Here is an 11,165-nt window from a genome sequence, read left to right as displayed (position 1 = left end):
CCCGCCGCGCCCGCGGCGCTCCGCCGCGCCGCGCCCGCAGCACTCCGCCGCGCCACGCTCCCGCGTCCGTACCATGGACGGCGACGACGAACTCTCCTTCGATTTCTTCTCGCAGACGGCGTCTTCTGGTGCTGCGATGCACCACATCGACGAGGACGGGTGGGGGATGACGCCCCCTCGTCTCCGGGGATCCACCGGCCGCGGCTTGGTGGCAGGGGGCTCGAGCGCGGCTCGGTGGCAGGGGGGCTCGGCCGCGGCTCGGTGGCCGGGGGGCTCGGCCGCGGCTCGGTGGCCGGGGGGCTCCGCGCTCCCATCGGGTTGGAGAACATCGACCTCAACGGCAACTCCGCCGTCGCCGCCTCCTACCCCAACATGGGCATGTACATGCACCTTTTTCATCCCGGGAGTGCGGCCGGCCATGGTGTGCCCCTCCAGCGGACCAGATCAGACGGCGTGGCGCAGCGGCAGGGTCGTCCACCTCGCCAAGGTCTCCCCCCCCCCCAGTGAGGGCCCCAGATCGTCGTGCCAAGCAGGTCGTCGCGACGTCGGGACGAGGTGGTGCTGGTTCAAGTCGCTCAGGCAGCGGCAGGCAGCGGCAGGCAGCGGCAGGCAGCACCGATCATGGTAGAAGATGTTGAGGAAGAAGATGAACCAGCTGAAGAAGATGTTCAGGAAGAGGAAGACGACAGCATGCTGAACCAGCATATCCAGGTACAATATTTGTCTAATTGTTGTGTTTGCTTGAATGAATGTATGTTAAGTGGAAAGTAGAAAGTAGAAACTACAGCTTGTTAAGTGGAAAGTAGAAAGTAGAAACTACAGCAACGTGTTCAGTTTGGACAAATGAAAGAAAATACTTGTTCATGCTACTTGTTCTGTCATATTTATCAAAAATAGTATACTTGTTCTGTTTTCTCATACATTTTTTTAATAGAGGCCAAAAAGCAAGGCTAACTGGACAGACAGAAATACATTGACTTTATGTGAAATAGCTTGTGAGGAAATAGATGCTGGCAATTACGCTGGTAGAGTTTGGAGCCCTCAGGCGTACAAGAATATGAGGGAGAAATATCGGGAAAGGGCAAAGCTGTGGCATCCAGGCAGGGAATTCAGGAACAAAATAACTAACTTGAAGGGCTTGTACAATGATTGGGTATGGTTGTAGCAGCAAACCGGCTGCGGCCGCGGCTTAAATGGCGAAGTGACGGCAACTGCAGATTGGTGGGAGAAAGAAATCAAGGTATTTTTGCTTATATTCTTGCTCCCTCTCCTTCAAGTGTTCATTTTTGCTTATGTTCCAATGACAGAAGATATATATGCTGATTTCTTTCTATTATTTCTTTTCAGGACAGACCAAATCTCAAGAAATTTAGAAATGGTAACCCTGAGTATATGCCCCTGTTACATGAGATATTTCATGAGGTCGCTGTGGATGGTTCATCTGCTGTGTGATTTCGACATGAGATTCACTTTTGTGCTTGCGGGGTGGCCTGGATCGGTCCATGATATGAGGCCATTCAAGGATGCTCTTAGCCGGTTTGATCACAAGTTTCCACATCCACCTTCAGGTACAAAACTTGATACTCAGTACAATAGTTTTATGCCTTACATTGACATTTGCTAAAATGCATTGCCATGAACAGGGAAATTTTATCTTGTTGACTCGGGCTACCCCAACAAACAGGGTTATCTTGCACCGTATAGGGGCCAAAAGTATCATTTTCAAGAGTTCCATCAAGGCACCATGCCGAGAGGTAAAAAGGAGTACTTCAATTATACTCATTCTAGACTACGCAATGTCATTGAGCGTTGTTTTGGAGTCTTGAAAAATAAGTGGAGGATTCTTTTCAAAGTACCAAGTTATCCTCTACGCAAGCAAACAAAAATTATTGTGGCATGCATGCCTTGCACAATTTTATTCGTGAAAATCATTTGGCGGACAAGGAATTTGATAGGTGTGACAATGATGAGAGTTATCAACCTCTCCTTGAGGAAACAAGGAGGAGGCGTCGTAACACTAGGGGTGAAGAAATGGAGCTAGATTCAGTGGATATGAATCGAGTGAGAGATATGATTGCTGATGGTTTGTTCAACAGGCGTTGAGAAATTTCTGATGTTATTTATTTCGTTTCCAACATGTAACGTTATGGGACAATTTTAATTTTCTTATGTGGACAGTTTTGATTTCCTTATGGAACAATTTCGTGAGGGATAGTCTGGTGCTTGTGTTGCTTGCGTGAGGAAAGAAAAAAAAGGTATTGAGAGCTGCTGTTGCATGGCGTGAGGGAGAAAAGGAACAGGACTTTGCTGCTTTCCTTCCTTGCGCGGGAGTATAGCGGTAGTTGTTGTTGCACAAGGGAGTGAAGAGAGATAAATGGAAGGGAGAGAGAAGAATTTAATATTGAGACATTTAGTGCTGACTAGTAGTAGTCACCTTCCAAATAGGGCCTGACTAAAAACTTTTAGTTTGATTACTACTAGTCACATGACTAGAGAGTATCCAAACTAAGGGAAGGAGGGAGTAGGTGATTTTTGGTGATTCCCGAGGTGCCACTTACCCATGTTGTAGTCTATCCCAAAATCTGCACATTGTTACAATAGGAATGCTACTCCACCGTCGACCCATATTTCCCCAACGACATTTTTTTACCATAACAATTTTATTCATCAAATAATAGCAAGGTCGTTTACATAGTGATGAAGAATAAAGTCAGGGACATTGGATTCCCAAGATTCATACTTATTAATGCTAAAACAATATTTTGCCAAGCAATCTGCTATCATATTTGCTTCTCTGTTGTAGTGGACAAAATCAATACTAGCAAACTTCATGGCCATGATTGGAACATCAGTTCCAAGACATTTGGATCAGAGATGTCCTCCAACGCCAATATACTGTCAGACTCGACGATGAATTTAGTGCAACCCAATTTTTCTGCTAGGATCCAACCACTTCGGATAGCCATAACTTGCGCTGAACCTGCACTAGTAACATGGGCGTAGCACACAGGTCCCTACTACCAAAAAATTACCTCGATCATCTCGAGCTGTCGCTCCGCAGGCCCTGTCATATTTTCCACATAAAATGAGGCATCAACATTGATTTTAACAACTCGCTCTCTTGGTTTCTTCCAGCTATGATCGATCTTGCGTATAGGCTGGTTTGGAGTATAAGCTCGGACAAAATTTGTAGCTAGAACCCATATAGACATTTTTTTAAAAAGGAAAATATATTAATATCACGAAGATACCAATTACACCCAGTCTCTGCACCTACAAGATGTCGCAAAGACATCCAAAATGCACAGAGCCAAAGAAAAAATAAAAAAGAAAGAAAAAAATGTCCGGCCACAGTGATCGACTCCTCTCAGCAGTCGCACACAAACCACCATCAAATACAACACCCGGAAAACATCAAAGGTCTCTAAAAGCAATGCCTTCAAGAAGGAAACAGTGCACAAGTGTCGTCGTCGCCTGATCCAAGATCTTAGGTTTTCACCCTGGAGAAGTCCGAACTCTGAAAACAATTCCTTCAACAAAACAATTGCCAAGCACAACCAATAAAGGCCAGACCTAAGTTTTCACCCTGAAAGTCCCGACTCAATATCCGAGGAGCACCACCAAAAATGAATTCCTCCTGTGTTGCCGCCTCCACTTGACATTGCTGCTCCTGAGAGTTATCAAACACCCGTATAGACATGCCTGATTGTTCTGCTGATAGGATTGACTCTCCTTTGTTATAAGATCTTCCCCTTTGTTATTTTCAATCAAACAAAAACAAAGAGAGAGGGGGCATTGCCGTGCTCTCTATAGGGTTCCGGGGCCACCAACTTTGTCGGCCCCATCAGCTCCAAAATAGACTAATTCAACGCCGCCACCTTTGCTGGAATTTTGTCTACTTTGGGCCTAGCCCAATAGCAGTTTCAAAAATTCTTAATAAATCCTAGAGGCCCACGCAGTCCATTCGTGCAAGGCAAGAGGTGGAACTAAAGTTTAGTCACAGATTGCTAGTTTAGAGGGAGTTGGACCTCTTTATAAGGGAGGTTCTTTCCCCACTTGTATGAGCATGAGAACAAGAGGGACATCCACGCGCGCTCCTTCTCCGCCGCCTGCCACGCCACGCCACGCCTCGCCTCGTCACGACGCGCCGCGCCGCGGGTTGCGGGAATGAGCCGATGTCTAAAATTTTGCCACGCACTACGGGTATACGAAAGGTCACACGGAAGCTGAAAAGATTTTTGCGAAAGTGGAGTTCGAATGCGAACGGTGGAGCCCTTCGGCTGCTGGTTGTTCGCTTCATCTCCGTCTCTTCGTTTCACCTCCCATCGCCGCCCTCTTGCCTCCTTCTCTTGTGCCTATAAAAGGGAGGTCGCTCCTTCCAGAGAGACGCACCAGAACTACTCCTTCCCTCGCCATCGGTTCCATCTCTGAGCTGTTGTTGTCTTCCTCATCCCGGCTTGCGGCGTGCATCGCACGTCGGGACAGTAGGCCTCCGAAACCGCACCTTTTGAGTCCTGTACGGGAGAAGGGTGATAAGGTTTTTGGGGAGCGCTCGGCGTGACTACTGGCTTCTTCATCACGGACTCCGACGATTACTTCCCTGACGACGACTTCTTCCCCGACATCGACAACCTCATCAACGACATGGCTGGAGAGGATGTCGACCCCAAGTCCAGTGCTTCTGCTGCTGTTGTCCCGTATGTGTGTCCTGCCACAGTTCTTTGCCCTAGTTTCTGCCCTACATATGTTAGGTTCTACTTCCTATATGCAACTTCATCTAGTGTCTGTTCTAGATGTGTTTAGTTCAAGTTCATATATGTAGATGCTATTTACTTTCTCTCTGTCAGATTGCATGACTTGCTTTATCTTTGCTATATTAGTCATGCTTTATCTAGTATTTCTGTTAGCAAAGTTATTTGGTAAATTGCTCATATTTCCAACAACCTCTTGTCCTCCTCGTATTCCGGTCAGCCCCTCCTTTGACGCTGCAAGCAGCTCCGCCTAAGCCACGCCACCCCAGATCGTGGTGTAAGCCGCCCCAAGGTCTCCCTGCAATGTGCGCACCTGACCACCACCATCTGCTCTCTTATTCAAGATCCCTGACTCACGACAGTTTGACCAACACCCTCCATGCTTATGTGTTCATTCCTGCAACAATAGGGTAAACATATGATTTGGTTTCCATTCTTCAAAATCGATAGCTGCAGTGATTTTCAGGAATCCACAATCACACGATTCTCACCAATCTCTAGCCCAAACAAAGGGGGGCTCAAACAATGGATGAGATCAAATATTCCTTTAACCTCCTAGGTAATAGGGGCCATCTTAAAAGAGTTACAGCAGTTTCATGCATGATGGGACACGGACCTTGGCATCCCCAATGGTTTTGATATTATTGTTGGTAAATTTTACCATGTAATTAATCTGATGATGCAGGTAGAAAATAAACGAAAGAGGGAACAAATTTATGTGTAGACAATCCACGTGTAAACTTAAAAATAAAAATTGAGAGCACTCTTTTGTTTGGTTGGAGGGCACTCTTATATATTCTATCACCTATTACAAAACCATTCAAATACACATTATTGAAGTGGTTATGTGGTAAGTTGTTTGTTAATGATACATATAATTTTATTTACATAACAAGTACAGGTTATTGGATAGTTGATTTCCTTTCCCCTCTCGCAAGGTGACAAGGGAAGGCCTTCTTCCCATTGGTCTCCACTGGCGATCCCGTGGACTCGCCTCCCCTCCGCCTGCCTCTCTGGCGGCCAGTGGCGAGGACAAGATTCCTTGTCCCACGGCTCCGACTAGTAGATAGGTGGGTTTAAGTCTTCGTAAAGGCAACGATTCTTCTCTAGAGTCAGTCTTATGGGCTTTGATCCTTCTCAAGTTCGTCCATCGGGACAGACTAGACAAAGTTCCGCCATAGATTCTAGCTAGCTCAATAGGGCAACGAGGTTAGGGTTTCTCGCCGTGAAACCAATGGCGTAAGTTGGTGTTAGGATCTTCAAATTAATCCAAGGAATAAATGGTGACAACTGCGGCTCTGAAGCGCTGGTCATTAGGGGCACGTGCACGAAGACTTCCATGTTGTCATCAATATGGTCAGGCCGACTCCGTTATGGGAGCAGGAACAACGGCACGTCGACAGCTTGTTCTGGCAGCTGCAATGATTTCTCAGTGGTTCATGGACCTCGATGTAATTTTTATTATATTTGAAGTGCTTTGTAATTGTGGTGACAAACCTGATTTTTTTTTTGGAAAAAATGTACAATTTGTTGGATGGCCTAAAGCTCTGATGAATTAAGTGTTGAATAGTGTGAATGTTTTCTTTATGACCTCTTGTAATTGGCGGTATCATATGTTAGTATCATGCATAATGATGTATGATAATATCTCAATATTGCATAGTATCATAGGTTGACATTTTATATGACCTTATTTTTCTAGACGATTCATATTGGCACCACATTTAATATGATATGTTACGATAGTAGGATCTTTATCTTTTCTTGTCATTATTAAATGGTATGACGACTCAACACTATGCTTAGTTGGTATTGTATTTGGTTGCATGATACTATGCTACGATACCCATTGTGGGAGGTTTAAGAATATAGCTTCCCACGGTTGACCGGTTTGAGCAAAAAAATTTACCAGCCGTGACAGTCTAACCAATGAAAACTTGAGCACTAAGCAACAATTCTTAATTGCTCGACCCTTTGGTTGAGCTGTCGCACGAAGTATTGCCCGCGCCGCCGGCGGCCGGGCGTGTTTGTATACTCTCTCTCTCTCTCTCTCTCTCTCTCTCTCTCTCTCTCTCTCTCTCTCTCTCTCTCTCTCTTCCAAAATAATTAATATCATAGGATTATCTTAAGTCAAACTTTATCAAATTTGACCAAATGTATGTAAAAGTATATCAACAATACAAAATCAAAATTACTTCAATAGATTCACTATGAAATATGTTTTCATATTATACATATTTGTTATTGTAGATCTTTGAGGATTTTTCTATATACTTGGTCAAATTTATTAAATTTCATCTCCGATGGCCTTTGCGCCATGGAGTTGCGGAGGATCTCGCCCCCCCTCCCCCCTCCTCCGGTCACCGGGGGGGGGGGGGGGGTACCCCGTTCTCGTTTTTGTTAGGTTCTATGACGTCTTGGTTGGGGCTGTGTGGCTGTGGCGATGTCCCTCTGTAGGAATAATGTCTCTCAAGTCCTATCCCCGTCCCAATGGTGCGATTAGCGTCGCCGGATGATGTCTGGAGATGTGTCTCCGTCGGGTCTTATGAGATTCGGTCGGTGCTGGTCTTCGCGGTGGATCTATTTGGATCCACTTTTTGTTCGGCTTTGTTCGTGTGGTTGCTGGTTTGATCTTTCAGATCTACAATTCTCTTCATCGGCGATTGTTGCTGCTCTAGTGCGCTGCACCTTTGGGGCCTTAGCACGACGACTTTCCGACTATCTAATACAACAAGGTTTCCCCGGCTCCGATGAGGGAGGGGCGATGACGGAGGCGCGCCTTCGGCTCCCTCTAGTATTTGTAGTCGTCGCTGGGTGGTCCATGAACTTGGTTGTAATTTTTATTACCTCTAGTGTTTTCTATACTGCCATGATTGAAGAATAGACCGAAAAATCCTAGAAGAATCCTCAAAGATCTAGAATAACAAATATGTATAAATGTTATATAAAATTTATTTTTAATTAAAATTTGACTTAGGAACTTCAATTATTTTGGAATGAAGGGATTACAAAGGAATCACTTCATATACGATATTTAGATTTTTATAATTGTTAGATGGATGGTTGTGTCCTGCGTTTTCTATCAATGAAAACTAATACTATAATTATATGCAAACGCACAAACTTGATGTTCTCAAGTCAATTGGTTCTCTTTCATGTGAAATGAATTTTTGGCTTTCCATTCTCGTTCCTCTTCTTTTCTTTGTTTGAATTTTTAAGATTTGCATAGGTAATGTTTGCTAAGCAATTAGGCCATCCACTATAATGTTGATGGTATATTTCATCTTATCATTACATATTATTCCTCTCAAAAGAAAAATGATATATACAGAAATATGTGAGTACACATCAAATGAGTCGTCAATCAGTTGTCATTGTTCTCGGCGTGGAGAAGAAGAGATTTTTATTTTATGTCACTAACAGGTGAAACCCATCGTGTTTGTAGATTCCATCTTGACACATTTTCTTTCGTGTCTCTAGGACATTTTCGGAGAGGCTTTATTCACAAAGTAGAGGAACTATGCTCATGTACACGGATGCTCAGTCCTAAGAATCCATGTCCTTCTGGAGCTGTATAAATATATAAAACAAACTCTCTTTTTTTGAGGCAAATATAAAACAAACTCTGCTCTCCAATTATGGTACAATCAGGTTAAAGTAACTGAGTATTGCAATCAGTATTCCCCTTTTTGATACCCTAGGCCTTTCTGGATCATGCAACTCAAAAACTCATAATAACAATCACCCGCTGTTGTATGCTAGAAGAAATCTTCCAAGGGGTGATTGTCTAAAGTTGACTACTTGTCATCGATTTCTCTTTGGAGATATGAAAGAGGGGCTCAGATGAGTGGAGTACACATCCTAAAGGAAATGTAGTACATACCGTAGAATTGTAATATGTGATATGGTGTAATGCCTTGCTTTCTTAATGATGCTAGGCATTCCGAATAATCCTATGAGCTTTGCATAATGAATGGGTTACAAGTTAAACAAAAACTAGTTTGTTGTATACAAGTATTAGAAGTTCATCATGCAGTCTAGAACAGTTCACTAAGGAGAAAAATAACAGTGTTGTGTATGTTCCATAAAACAAATACTATACAAATGTCTTATATTAAGGTACAGAGATGTTGAAGTGCAAAACCATCTTATATTAAGGTACGGAGATTTTGAACTGCTAAAACGTCTTCTATTAAGGCACAGAGGTAATACATAACATTACAGAATTGACCAAGAGGCATTCTGCCATAGAAAAATATGTGCTCTTATTTTTTTTAAAGTACGCTTGTTCCGCCTCGGAGTACATCAGCATCCTTATGGAAGTTCACCTCGTCTCGCACAAAATTCTTTTCAAAAAAGATAAAAATAATTGCAGTTCACTTGGTGCCATCCACGCAACCCAGACTCGTTAATAGAAAAGTTAGAAAAAATAGTAATGTAGTTAACTTTGGTTCGTGCCATATAAAAAAGTTAAAAATGACAAAAAAATATAAGAAATTCATTAAAAGTGTAGTTCACTAGCACCGCCTTTGCAATCCATACAAGTTAAATGAAAAAAGTCAGGAAAAGAAAAATCAAGCAGTTCACTTTGATCCTTGTCACATTTCTCCCCTATGTGAAATACATTCGCCCCGCACGGTTACCATGTTTTTCGGAAAGAATCAAGTACATTGGCGTCCTCGATTCGGTTGATCGTCAGCGGAAATTCACATGCGACCCAAAATATGCATGAATGGAACTTGAGATTGTCGTTACATGAAAAAGTTTCTCTTTGTCGATATCTTTCCAACGATGTATCATTAGTGCCATTCCGACAAGTGGTTTACAATAGTAAATAAAACACAATCACTTGACGGTACGGCAACGTGTTTGAAATTATATTTAAACTGTAAGGAAACAAATAAAGTGTTCAAGAAAACAAGATCATCATAATACATGAGCTAGTCTTAAAGCACGACTAGGGATCATATTAGTGCGGCTGGGGTTGATTTGAGCCTCCATGTGCATCGCTGGTGGCTGTGGTGCAGGTGAGTCTCCCAGCGGCTGCTCACGAGGTTTGTGGCTGGGCGCTCCTTTTCTCGTTAGATCAAATCGACGAACGCCATCGGGTGTTGGATTTGCATGATTTTCTCTTACAGATCTGATCGTGGCGAAACCGACTGACCCGTGATGTAGATGCCCTCAGAGCCGGCCCTAGGGAGGGGTGCGCCCTGATCGTGGCATGTACAATGATGCTATTTTAAGAGTGTCACATAGGATAAATGATGATGTGAAAGAAAAAGAACTTATATGAAAAGACTTGTCTTCTCTTATTTAAGAGAAGATAAGAGATGATCTCTTAGCAAGGAAACAGTTTCGCATTACACTTCTAAATTCAGCCAATAGTATCCACGGCTCAAAAAAAATTGTATCCCAGAAATAAATTACAGGAGTATAACTCTCGTGCTGCAATTAAACCTCAAAAGGTTAAAAAAAAACTCTCATGCTGTAATTTCAAGAAACGGCCGGGAATATTTCAAGAAACCTCAAAAGGAATATTTAGCACACGTCTCCTTCGTCTCTTTGCTCATTTCTTCCATTGTCTTGGGTACCCGGCCGGGAATATTTCAGAAGCTCCACGGAGATGCGCTTCGTGCTTTGCGTGGCCCTGCTCGCCGCAGCTGGGGTCATCTCCGGTTTGTCACGATCTATGGATCATCAGCCTAGCCAGCTCGTTACAATCGACTCATAGTACTTCATACTTGGTTGATCAAACTCAATTGTACGTAGGTGTGGCTGCAGATGAAGCGTTCCTCCTTGCGCACGACGGCGACGCCACCACCCACCACCGGAGCCGAAGCCGGACCTTGCTGGATGCTAGCAAACCATGCCCGGTGGACTTTGCGGCGGCGAACTATACCGTGCTCACCAGCCGGTGCAGTTGGCCCCCGTTCGATCCGTCGCGGTGCTGCCCGGCGTTCAAGGACTTTGCGTGCCCTTATGTCAACTATTTGAACAACAACAACGACTGCTCAGTTACCATGTTCCAATACATCCACTTCTACGGTAACTACCGGCCGGGGCTCTTCTTCCACAACTGCAATGAAGGCCCCAAAGGCGTCGAATGCCCTGACGACACCCCTTTGTACAGACCATCAACGGCGCCGCCTCCTCTCTGAATAAGTTACGAAAATTCTCTCTCAAAGAAAGAACAAGTTACGGAATTGGGAAATTAATGGATGTGTTACTGATATATTTATGGTTACTACACGTTACTCCGTGTGAATAAGTAATGAAAATATAAATAAGACATATATGATTGTTCTGCATATATGCATATACTTGTAAGATTAGATGAAAGCGTTCCTACTCCTCGCGAGGAGCCGCGTGGTATATATTTATGTGCGACAAGAAAGCCCCTGTTCATGGCGTACA

At 43.8% G+C, this 11,165-nt stretch overlaps 1 pseudogene; it reads left to right on the top strand.

Moving 5' to 3' along the window:
- The first annotated feature begins 73 nt into the window (after positions 1-73).
- On the top strand, positions 74-638 carry LOC123149487 (uncharacterized; annotated as a pseudogene).
- The last annotated feature ends 10,527 nt before the right edge of the window (positions 639-11,165 follow it).

Source organism: Triticum aestivum, chromosome 7A (assembly GCF_018294505.1).
Source record: "Triticum aestivum cultivar Chinese Spring chromosome 7A, IWGSC CS RefSeq v2.1, whole genome shotgun sequence".
In the NCBI taxonomy this organism is placed as follows: domain Eukaryota; kingdom Viridiplantae; phylum Streptophyta; class Magnoliopsida; order Poales; family Poaceae; genus Triticum; species Triticum aestivum.
This window is presented reverse-complemented; position numbering and strand designations above follow the sequence as displayed.